The following is a 12086-nucleotide window of genomic DNA, read 5'->3' as shown; positions in this document are numbered from 1 at the left end:
GTGGGAATATTTATATGAGGTGTGGAAATATTTGTTTAGGCGTGGGAATATTTATAATGACGTGGGAATATTTGTAATAACGTGGGAGTATGTGTTTAAACGTGGGAATATTTATAGAACTGTGGGAATCTTTATAGAACCGTGGGAATATTTATAGAACCGTGGGAATATTAGTAGTACCGTGGAAGTCTTTATAGAACCGTGGGAATATTAGTAGAACCGTGGGAATATTTATAGAACCGTGGGAATATTTGTAGCGCCGTGGAAATATGCACTTAAGATTTCCCGTCTGTGCATGAAGGGCTTCTGACAACGTAATTTATAAAGGCAAGGGGGAACTTTATATTAGTTGTAATGTATATACTCAAGCTTATTCAGACAGGCTTCATGTTTTATGCGAAGGTAAGGAAAGAGAGAGAGAGAGAGAGAGAGAGAGAGAGAGAGAGAGAGAGAGAGAGAGAGAGAGAGAGATTAATTCCAGGTCTCTCATACCCCTAAATCAGGTGAGAAAAGCAATTACCATACACGTGTGTCTGAGTATCTGTTTACAGGTTGTATACGAGTAGCGTTGCCGTTCTTGTAATAATTCTTGTAAATGAGTTGAGGGTAGACTAACAATTACACGCTGGGGTCTAAGGTATCTCTTCCTTTACCAGTAATATGACCTGTTTTGATAATAAATTACATTTATATTATTATTACTATACTGGTAATATAATTATTGTAATCTGTTACTTTATTACAACTACCAATATTACGCCAAAGTATTAATGTACTGTACTGTACACTATTAAATTATCATTATTATTATTAATCAACTGATATGACCATAATTACGATAACAATAAATTACTATTATAAAAGTCTCTCAAAACACACACACACAGTTTATAAATGTTTTGCCCCCAATATATATATATATATATATATATATATATATATATATATATATATATATATATATATATATATATATATATATATATATATATATATATATATATATATTTTATAAGCTGACACTTAAATTTGCTCTTTGCTATTCATCTTCGAATTGACCAATAATAGCGACTTACGGTTCCGAACTAACCAATTACCGCGGCTCATGTTACCCTATCCACCAATAAAAGTGGCCCCTCATTTGTTATTTGAGGGGGTTGGGGATGCCGGATCAACTGTCCTTCCCTTCGTTAACTGCCTAATTGGTATCTGTTTACTGGATATATTGAAACAGTATAATGAAAATTACAAGTTTGTACTCAAGGGAGATGCCAACCTAAGTGACCTGAATCAGTGGTGACCTTTTGACCTTGAAAATTAAGAGAGAGAGAGAGAGAGAGAGAGAGAGAGAGAGAGGCTCCTTCTTCATCTCGAATTCGACTGCCATCTATGAACAGACACATACACCAACTACACAAGTCCCCTTATATCTCTTGCACGACGATCAGCGCCATCTATTAGTGTGGTTGTAAATTATACCTCATGGCTCCCTCGCCTCGTACAACATAATATCAGACGCTGTAACTTCACCCTGAGTTCCCGGCTGTCCAGGAAGGGGAAATGCCAATTGTGTCTGTGTCTCAGTCTGTCAGTCCGTCCGGGGGATTGTCAACACGATAACTTGAAGAAATAACAATAGATTTTAACCAAACTTGATACGTGGAGAGTGTACAGTATGTCATAACTAGGCGTCAGGGGCGTCCAATCATCAGTTTTTTATGCCAGTACTGTCAATAGTTAGGCTTTGCTGTGGTGTTTGGACTTTGCTGTGGTGTTTGGACTTTACAGTGGTGTTTGGACTTTACTGTGGTGTTTGGACTTTGCTGTGGTGTTTGGACTTTGCTGTAGGCTTTGGACTTTACAGTGGTGTTTAGACTTTACTCTGGTGTTTAGACTTTACTGTGGTGTTTAGACTTTACTGTGGTGTTTAGACTTTACTGTGGTGTTTGAACTTTACTGTGGTGTTTAGACTTTACTGTGGTGTTTGGACTTTACTGTGGTGTTTGAACTTTACTGTGGTGTTTTAACTTTACTGTGGTGTTTAGACTTTACTGTGGTGTTTAGACTTTACTGTGGTGTTTGAACTTTACTGTGGTGTTTAGACTTTACTGTGGTGTTTGAACTTTACTGTGGTGTTTGAACTTTACTGTGGTGTTTGGACTTTACTGTGGTGTTTGGGCTTTACTGTGGTGTTTGAACTTTACTGTGGTGTTTTTACTGTGGTGTTTAGACTTTACTGTGGTGTTTGAACTTTACTGTGGTGTTTGAACTTTACTGTGGTGTTTGAACTTTACTGTGGTGTTTGTTTACTGTGGTGTTTGACTTTACTGTGGTGTTTAGACTTTACTGTGGTGTTTGAACTTTACTGTGGTGTTTAGACTTTACTGTGGTGTTTAGACTTTACTGTGGTGTTTGAACTTTACTGTGGTGTTTAGACTTTACTGTGGTGTTTAGACTTTACTGTGGTGTTTGAACTTTACTGTGGTGTTTAAACTTTACTGTGGTGTTTAGACTTTACTGTGGTGTTTGAACTCTACTGTGGTGTTTAAACTTTACTGTGGCGTTTTGACCTTACTGTGGTGTTCGGACTTTACTGTGGCGTTTTGACCTTACTGTGGTGTTCGGAACGAGGATGAACCCCAAAAAAGTAAACCAAACCAAGAAACACAACATTAACACCCAAAGTACTGAGTTAGATGCCAACGACTGTTCTTCTTTGTTGATCTTGCCGACACGGGGTGGAGAAAATCCTGTTTAGAATTCTTGCCTTTTGATCTGTAAATCCAATTTTAATAATAGGTCAGGTTGCCTCTCTGTTTGAGTTAATAATCTGACTGGGTTTTTCTCTGTGTGTGAGAGAAAGAGAGAGAGAGAGAGAGAGAGAGAGAGAGAGAGAGAGAGAGAGAGAGAGAGACGTTGATGATAATACTTTCTTACCTCATAACAACAACTAAGGTCTTTAATCACGGGACAAAGTTAGTAATTAAACCAGTCTATCAGTAAACTGTACAAGACAATTCTCACTAATTAATTACCATCTTGACTATTGATTAGAAACTATAGATCGCTGCGTTGGGATAATTAATCACCTAACCTAACCTAACCTAACCTAACCTAACCTTCTACAACTTGTCAAGAAAAAAAAAGTCGTGTCATTCTTTCGTCCCATTCGTGAACCCTGAGATTCATGAATTTGTGAATCCGAAACATCACACGAACCCAGTGGCCTAAAATTGTGTTGATGTATCGGATTCACAGGTTCATGAGTCTTAGGTCGTACGATTGACAGGACTTTGGTGAATCGTTTTGAAGCCTCAACATGAAAATCCAGTTTCGATATTGTGAACTTAACAAACACAAAAACAAAAACAAAAGAAAGAAAGAAAGATAGAAAGAAAGAAAGAAAGAAAGAAAGAAAGAAAAGAAAACTATGTCTCGCTTTCCTTCAGCACACGACGACAATAATTTCCCAGGCACAAAAATCTTTCTCTGTTTTGTGTATATATTTTTTCGCCACAGCAAACCTTACACAGTGGACAGGTGACAAGTAACGACAATTTGTATAATAGACTAGACGCCAGCCACCAAGAGACCGATTGTTCTTATCATGTGTTGTGGGTTTAGGACACAACAGGCGATAGCGTGTCGTTAGGTCACACTAAACTGGTGGTCGCTGAGTGCCAATATAACCTGAGCACTGAGGAAATAGTTGATCATTAAATTCTATCTATCTATCTATCTATCTATCTAAAGACAAGACCAGGAAATAACAAGGAAGAATGGAGCAAGGCAAAGTTTATGAAGCAACAGGAAGTAACTACGATGACAAGCAGCGACACACACACACACGGAAGGAAGATGTTTTTCAGCAGGTAATCCGCTATGTACTGTACGTCGTAATTTAGTTGACTGGTTGTAATTAATTCAGATAAAAGCTCTTATAGCGAATGAAGTGTGGGTGTAATTAATTGACTTAAGCATAATGCGGGTTAATAATTATATTGATTTAGTTTAATGAATAGAGAGTGAGTTATTTAATTTGGTTATAAAAATGATTTCCGATTTATCATCGCATGGAGAAATATATATATATATATATATATATATATATATATATATATATATATATATATATATATATATATATATATATATATATATATATATATATATATAATCGCCCCGAGGATATAGTTAATTATAGATTGTTTAATTATGTAAACTAAGGAACTCTGAGGAGATTATATATTCATACGAATATATGATCACCTGAAACAAAAAGTAATTAATGAGTATAATCAGTTAATTAAAACCAATGTGAGGGGAGATGATTGTGAATAATTCCAATTAATTATCGAAAAGTTACTCAAGAATGGATTTACATGTTAAACAGAAGCCGCAGGGATTACGAAACAGTAAATGTTTACGAGGAATTTTCCATATATTAATTCCTTTAAAGTGAGACAACGCTCCATAGAACAGGGTAGAGTCTCCGAGTAAAATAGAATCCATTTTTAAAACTATATTTTTAGGCGTAGTTTAACTGTTGCAACTTCAAATAGGATAAAAAATATTGTCGTAAGTGTCTTTAATAATCTTTGGGCAGTAACTTTGTGTTGTTTAGTTACGAAAATCTTATCTAAGTTTAGTTTACCTTGATAGTTGTTGTTAGGATGGCTGTTTTATACAAGAAGTTCCCGGACTTTGGTATTAAATTCAAATACTGTACCTTTTAAATAATTCTTGATTTTATTTTTATTATTATTATTATTATTATTATTATTATTATTATTATTATTATTATTATTATTATTATCATCATTGTCACAAGTATGTAAATTATTAACACTATAACTCTCACTCTACTGTACTTACCTCACCGGACGAAAATAAATATATGTTGTGGTAATTATTTGTCGCTTTTCTTCTTTTTCTTCTCTTTATCTTCTTTCAGTTATCACGTAATTATCATCAGTTTCCTCTAATTTATCAAACTTTTTCCCCCAGTCAATGAGGAATATTAATGGTCCGGTTACTCACACAATATAATATAAATATTCTTTATTTCACTTTATTTCCTGAATCACAAACCAACATCATAGTCGACGTTTTTGGTCATATCAATTTTCAGTCCCCAACTTTTCCTGGTCTTCCACGCAGTACAAGAAGAGTGTAAAAAGTTTTGAAGAATTATTCGTTTTTCCCGATTTTCATTACTTTCTTTTCCATTTTAAGTAAATCGATGGAATTAAACATAGACATTCTTTATATATAAATATATACTTACATAAAATACTGCCGCAATTCCCGATTAAAAAAAAATATTTTACCTCGTGTTAAATCCAACTCCAGAAAAAAAAAATAATTTACCATTGACGTTCAAGACTGTATTTACGATCTAGATTTATCCTCAATACAAAATCTCAACCCTTCGGAGGATTTTATATTAATATATATATACAGTAGGATCACTAAGGTCAAGGTGAGGCCAGTGTAGCGCGGTAGACGGAAACGGAGGGACGACGCAGCCTGACCTCCCACTACAAGGAGCGAGAACCAACTTGTCGGTGATCTGGCTGCCACACACACACACACTCTCTCTCTCTCCCTCTCTCTCTCTCTCTCTCTCTTTCTCTGCCTGGCTGTGGTGATGGGGAGCTGCCAGGGGTCGCTGTATACTTCAACCACACCATCCACGTACCGCCAACGATAAATTTTGGTGGTTGGTGTACGGGTGTGGGGATTGTGGAGGGGGGGAGGGGTGTGGGTGTTTTGTGGGATGAATGAGTGTTTGTGAGTGTAACGATGTGTAGATACTGGAGGTGTTTTGTATGCGTAGGGAGGAGAAGGAGGTGGGGTGTTGAATGGGTGGTTGTGGGTGTATTTTAGGGAAGTGTAATTTTAGGTGTGTATGTGGGAAGTAGTATAGGTAGCGAGTGTAAGTGCTGAATGAGTGTACTTGGGGTGATTATGGCTGGGTGATATCACATAGGTACGGAAATCCTCTAAATAACGTCGGGAATAAGGGTGAAAATCGTGAGTGTGTGGATAGATAAATGACACCACGCGATAAAAATGGGAAATAGAAGCAAAGGAGAAAATAAATGGAAACGGGGAGGAGAGATCAGCAGAAGGAAGGGGAGATAATCGAAATAAATAGGAAGGTGTATGAAGTGGATGTGGTAAAGGGGACGACCTGCCCTATATCAAGTGGTCCAGACCAGTCGGGCAAGTGGTTAGTTAGGGGGCAAGTGGTCACCGAGTAAGAGCAAGTGGTTAAATAAGTGAAAGCAGTTAATTAGAGTTAGTAACTAAATACAACAAGTGGACATGAAAAGGCAAGTGGTTCGATTATCTTGAATTCCCTTTAAACAGACTTCGATCCTCTCTAGCCACTCTTCCTGAAAACTCGCTCAACCCTCATTTACATTAGACACGATTTTTTCTATTCCTGTACCTCGCTTCCAGCCGTATCAGTGCCTAAATAAACCCAGTCCACGATATATATAGGTACCTCAACCCATTTAAGAAATAGGTAAATAAACGAAGGATTTATTTCGTTTTCATCTCGTTCGGTTTGACAAAGACGAGGACAAAGGCAAAAGTATTTGTTCTAAGATTCAAGGATTAGTTCAGCTTATCGACTCATCGTAGATATGTGGGGTTTACCTGTGGCCACACCTGTCTATGAGGTACCTTGGGAACTTTTAGTGAACTGTTGGTATTGTGAACAGGGGAAGTGTTCGTTCCTTGGGTGTGTGTGTGTGTGTGTGTGTGTGAGAAGATAAACCCATCCACACACGCACACACACGAGACAAATCCCTTTAAGGATTAACAGCTTAAGTGTAATTGCGCCTTTGTCACACTACTCAGTGGACTACGCTAGCTTGTATTATACGCCACTCATACTACTAAGACGTCGTACCTGAGAGCTAAAGAGTCTACCTGGACCATGCAGCTAATGCAACTCTTAATATTTTCATGCTATTAATCATAAAATAACAACAACAACGATCAACTGTACGAAATTAATTAAATATAAACAAATCCCATTGAAAAAAAAATTAATCTCTTCCTGTTTCCTAGATTCGTGAGATAATGTAACAGGTGAAGTTTAATTAGTTACCTTTTCTATGTTACAGTTAGGGTAACAAAAAGTAATTAAGTTATATCACTAAAATGATCAGGTGTTATGGTAAGGTAATTAACTGCATGATTATTTTTCTTATTTTTTTTCACCTCCAGAGCAAAATCTTGGAATAAATATGATAGATGCCGAGAGAGAGAAAAAAATACAGAGAGAGAGAGAGAGAGAGAGAGAGAGAGAGAGAGAGAGAGTCGTCTAATCTTTCTCTCCCATCTCTCTAAGTATTTACAAGTCAAACCATCATCCAAATTTATGCACAGAGACAGAACGCCCGACGCTAATTCAATAAACAGTCCAGTCAACTGCCATTGTATAAGATTAAAGAGACAGACAGACAGACAGACAGACCGACAGACAGACAGATAGACAGACAGACACTCTCACATTACACTTATCATCTCTGGTAAAGTTAGGTTACATTAAATAAGGTTTAGATTAAATTAGGTTAAATTAGATAAAGTTAGGTTAGTGAAGTAAAGTTGAGTTAAATTAGGCTAGGTTAGGTTATTATTAAGTTAGGTTAAGTAAGGTTAAGTTATATTATATTAAGTTAGGTTAAGTAAGATTGGGTTAGGTTAGGTTTAGGTTGCTTCCATTTGCTTCTTAAGTTCTGCTTCATAAATAAGTTTCAACACGTAGGATCTACATAAATTTTTAACCCTTACTCAGAAAACTATAAATTTCACCCCCCAAAAAATAGAAAATTATTACCAACAAAATATTTTACTCCCTTGACGAAAACAAAACAAAAAACAAAAGACTTTAACTCCCTTCAAAAAAATTAAAACAAAAAGATATAATTTATCAACAAGAGAAAACCTCGAATAACACCACAAAAAGAATAATTAATTACCCACAATCAACGCGTTATTATTCTTCACTGTCATGACGGCTGATATTGATGTTTTGAGTCGTTATATACACCAATTAACACACCTCAGATATATTGCCAATTAAAATCGATCAAACAAACTGTCAGGAACCAGTCATATGTACTCGGGAATATGGATGAATCAGTACGAACGAAAACGAACCCCCCCCCCCCCCCAAAAAACCCACCAATATCAATAACAAAGACCGTATGTTTGTATGTTTTTTCTTTGGTATATTGTGTATGTTCGTGTATCATCTGTATAGGTGAGGTTGGGGTGTATACGTTATCACCTCATTCATGACTCATACAATATCATCATCCGGGTCATGACTCATACAGCATATTAAGACCACCACATTCATGAATCACTGAGTCACCACCGCATTCCTGACTCATCTCCTCCATTGAACAACAAGACGCAATGGAACTGGTATAGTTTTAACCAAAATAATACACTAACATTAACTTCTACCAAAAAAATTAATTACTTTAAATTAACCTTACCTGAGTTAGCTGGGTTAAAGTATTCGTAAAAAATACTGAACTTGATTGAAACGAGTCTCGATTTCATACACTAAGATATCAATTCATTCTTCCAAACACTTTTATTGTTATTCACATTATATCAGTGTTACGTTAGATCTCTCTCCCTCCCCTGTGAGATGAGGTTCTACTCTTTCTACCTTTTTTTTTTTTAGTGGTACAGGTAATTAATTAATTAGTAGGCAGCGGCACCTCCTACCTCACCTGACTATGATTCAGTAACACGCCTTGGGTAGTCTCATTATGAACTCGCACTCTATTATATCTTGTCACTCATTAAAGGAGAACCGTCCACTCGTAACCACTCCTTGTCACTCATTAAAGGACAACCCTCCACTCGTAACCACTCACTGAAGGACGACCATCCACTCACACTCGGGGCTATCGAGACACTGAACACCATTCTGACGTGTCCGCCACACATCACCTCCGGCTTAATTACCCAACGACCGCATTAACAGTTTCGCTCACGCTAAACAACCAATTATGATGTTCCGGTGGTTTGTGTAAATTTTGTTTTGTTTCAGCCAGATGGTGTGTGTGTGTGTGAGTGTGTGTGTGTGTGTGTGTGTTTACCTCGGTCTTTTCAGCTCAAATAAATCAAACAACTTCATTTTTGGATCGAATTGAAACTTGGTAACCTTCATCCACACACACACACACACACACACACACACACACACACACACACAAACACACACACACACACACACACACATATATATAATGAAAAAGAAAAACTACCTGTTGCTAAATTTTGTGTTTCTGTCGAGGTGAATCAACCAATGTTAAAGCGCCAGGCTCTCGTAATGTGTTGCGCTGGAGAAGAAATAATCTTTTACAGTTAAATAGACAGACAGACAGAGAGACAGACAGACAGACATGATAGGCAGACAAAAAGATAAACAGACAGGAAAAACAGGCAGACGTAGACAGAAAGACATGAAGGCAGACATATAGATAGACAGACAAACAGATAAACAGGAGGACGCAGACAGGAAGACATTAACGCAGACATACAAACACAGACAGAACCCAAACAGGCAAAAAGACAGAGACAGAAAAAAACGGAAAGCCAAACAGATGGACAATCACTCACCCCTTGTTACGAAAAATTAAAAACCTAACTATACACACAACTAAACTACCTTTAACAGCTCACAGAACAAGCTCGTTAGGCATCTCAAGTATGTTAAGCTTATCGTGTATTTACCAAACAAGAAACACGTGGAGTGAGAATTATCCTACATATCTATTCACTGTTGTTAGTATGTCTTAAATGTTTACTTTTTATCTTCACTACATTCTTATCTTTCTTTCTTTCTTTCTTTCTTTCTTTCTTTCTTTCTTTCTTTCTTTCTTTCTTTCTTGCTGTACGTGGGAAATTTCCATAAAACATAATTCAAGACACTAAATAAATGTAAATCAGTACTACGGAAAAGTCAAAGAAGTTCCCACGAAAATCTTTAAAGACATTTCGAGATACTTGACTACCTCCCCCGCGCCCCCCCTGCCCCCCCCCCCCTGCCCCTGCCCTGCCCCCCTGCCCTGCCCCCGCCCGCCCCCAAATAAATAATAAAAAATAATACTTGCTCGAGTTCAGCATTTTGAAAGTTTGTCCTTCCTGAAGATACTGAGTGAGGTTTTCTATTGTGTATTACGGGAGTATTGTTGAACTGAGAGAACTAGAGAGAGAGAGAGAGAGAGAGAGACAGACAGACAGACAGATAGACAGACAGACAGACAGCCAGATAGAGGATTATAAATGGTAGACAATGTTCTTCACCACCATCATCAACCACCACGAACCTCACAACCATCCACCACCATACCCTCAACCATCCACCACAATCCACTCAACCATCCCCATCAACCATCCACCACCATCATCCACTCTCCTACCCAGCACACACACATCCTAATCCCATTTCATCCCATTTGAGGGTCAGGGACACTTCAAACTCCACACTGCCTGGAAGATAAGTTGACTTACTGAAGAGGTTATCTGAAATAAACTTGGTCAAGGAGTTTTAATGTAATGGAGAAAGAAAACGGGGAACAGACTTGAGGGTAACTATGATATTCTTGAGAACTTTTATACCTCACCTCTCTACCTTTCCACTTGTCTCTACCTGCTTGCTTATATCTTTCTGCCTCTCCTGCCTAATTTCTTACTTTTCTCCCTATCTAATCTCCTACCTACCTACCTACCTACCTACCTACCTACCTACCTACCTACCTACCTACCTACCTACCTACCTACCTACCTAACTACCTACCTACCTATCTCCCTCTCTACCTTCCTAGTAATAGTAGCATGAGGAGGAGGAGGAGGAGGAGGAGGAGGAGGAGGTGGACGAAGAAACAAGACGCAGAGGAATAAGAGTAGAAAGATGAAACACCATGAAATAAACACGAATAAGATGAAGGTGTGAGAATGAATGTGAGACGAAGATAACTTGAGAGCAAGGACAAGCAATTGACCGTATAACCCATCCTGATTCTGTTAGCTAATTGAGGCTGGGCCGGATAGGGCAGGTTAAACTTAGTTACAAGGGGCGAATGTGATCAGTAGGAGACAGACTGCTTCCTCACACAGTCCCTTAAGAATTTGTGAGAGATGAGAGAGATATATTTATAGGTGAGAGATAGTAACGTCTTGTTTGAGAGATAAGAGACATATCTACAGTTTAAGTGTGAGATAATAATTCTTGTTATGTGTGAGAGGGGTTTTAAGAGATGAGAGAGATGCATCTACTGAGAGAGTTTTAGAGACAGTAATTCTCACTATACTTCAGCAACACAGTAATGAGAAAACATCTCCTTTTACATCAGTGATAAGGTTGAATGTCTCATGATAGTCTGATACTAATACACACACTCCTCACACAGACACACACACACACACACACATACACAAGCACATGAATACACATATATACTGTACACACACGCACATAGACGCACAGAAAAAGTAAAGGAGGAAAAAAGAGGAAAGGAGAGAGAGAGAGAGAGAGAGAGAGAGAGAGAGAGAGAGAGAGAGACTCATTAAGCAGAGGACAAGAACGCCAGCTGGATTCCTAAATAAGGCTTTGACCTCTCACAGTTGATCCAGTGCAGTCTTGAAATACGCAGAAGGGTGGTAGTGCTGGTGGTAATGGTTGTGGTGGTGGTGGTGTTAGGGTTGGCAGTAGTGGTGATGTTGGTGGTGATGAGGGTAATGGTGGTGATGTTGGTGGTAATGATGGAGATACGGTCAATTCTCATATTATTGTTAGCTTCCTAGATTAAGGCATTAGTATTAATTCTCAGTTCAGTGACTTGGGCATTAAAATCTACGGTAAATTCTAAGAGTTACTTTTTAGAATAAGGAATGAGTATAAATTCTCAGTTCGGTTATGGTTAAGAAAAACAAACTTATCTGCTTACTACAACGACAACACAGGTGAACGGAGGTAAACTGGCCCACTTTTCCCAATAAGACACCTGTAGTGGTCAGTGGCAGAGTCGACCACACCTGA

General features: G+C 37.9%; 1 protein-coding gene across 2 annotated transcripts in view; it reads right to left on the bottom strand.

The window, feature by feature from the left end:
• The window catches only part of LOC121854704 (substance-K receptor-like), a 76946-nt gene extending 71400 nt beyond the window's left edge, over nucleotides 1-5546 (bottom strand). For both annotated transcript variants that reach the window (XM_042349434.1, XM_042349444.1), the window contains exon 1: nucleotides 4876-5546. The gene's annotated coding sequence lies outside the window, so the exon portion shown is untranslated. The remainder of the gene's footprint in view (nucleotides 1-4875) is intronic.
• Between the last annotated feature and the right edge of the window lie 6540 nt (nucleotides 5547-12086).

This window comes from Homarus americanus, unplaced genomic scaffold (assembly GCF_018991925.1).
Source record: "Homarus americanus isolate GMGI-L3 unplaced genomic scaffold, GMGI_Hamer_2.0 scaffold46386, whole genome shotgun sequence".
NCBI classification, from domain to species: domain Eukaryota; kingdom Metazoa; phylum Arthropoda; class Malacostraca; order Decapoda; family Nephropidae; genus Homarus; species Homarus americanus.
This window is presented reverse-complemented; position numbering and strand designations above follow the sequence as displayed.